We start from the raw sequence: 767 nt of genomic DNA, 5'->3' as shown, positions 1-767 counted from the left end.
TGTATCTGAAGTCTCTTTTATATAGACCTTAGTGGTTCCCCTAGTACTGTATCAGAAGTCTTTTATATAGACCTTAGTGGTCCCCTAATACTGTAATCTGAAGTATCTTTTATTAGACCTTAGTGGTCCTAATACTGTATCTGAAGCTCTTTTATATAGACATTTGGTCCCCTAATACTGGTATCTGAAGTCTCTTTATATAGACCTTAGTGGTCCTAATACTGTATCTGAAGCTCTTTTATATAGACCTTAGTGGTCCCTAATACTGTATCTGAAGTCTCTTTATATGGACCTTAGTGGTCCCCTAATACTGTATCTGAAGTCTCTTTTATATAGACCTTAGTGGTCCCCTAGTACTGTATCTGAAGTCTCTTTCCCAAAATTCAACCTTGGTGCAGAATTACAGCCACTAGAGCTGGTCCCACAATGAGCTTTCCTGAGGATGTGCCATTTCTGAGTCCATAGCTTTGGAGGAGGAAGAAGGGGGGGGGGGGCTTGACCAACTGCCACTTTGCTCGTTTGAAAGCCATTATGTCTCTCTCATGGTTGGGCCAAATTCTCTGGGCGGGCAAAGCAGGGTAAGGGGCGATAACCGTGCCCCTTATGACCTCACAAGGGGAAGATTCCAGCTCGGCCCATCTGAGCTTTCATTTTCTCAAAGGCAGAGCAGGATACCCAGGGCTCGGTTTACACCTATCACCATTTCTAGCCACTGGGGGACCTTAGGCAGGCCGGGGGAAATCATATTAATGTTAAAAAAAAAACTC

At 43.9% G+C, this 767-nt stretch overlaps 1 protein-coding gene across 2 annotated transcripts in view; it reads left to right on the top strand.

The window, feature by feature from the left end:
- sonb (SON DNA and RNA binding protein b) overlaps positions 1-767 on the top strand; it is a 39,439-nt gene that overhangs the window by 31,446 nt on the left and 7,226 nt on the right. The gene's annotated exons all lie outside the window — the stretch shown is intronic.

Source organism: Etheostoma spectabile, chromosome 24 (genome assembly GCF_008692095.1).
Source record: "Etheostoma spectabile isolate EspeVRDwgs_2016 chromosome 24, UIUC_Espe_1.0, whole genome shotgun sequence".
Classification (NCBI taxonomy): Eukaryota; Metazoa; Chordata; class Actinopteri; order Perciformes; family Percidae; genus Etheostoma; species Etheostoma spectabile.
The sequence above is the reverse complement of the archived record's forward strand: the minus strand, read 5'-3'. Positions and strand labels throughout refer to the sequence as shown.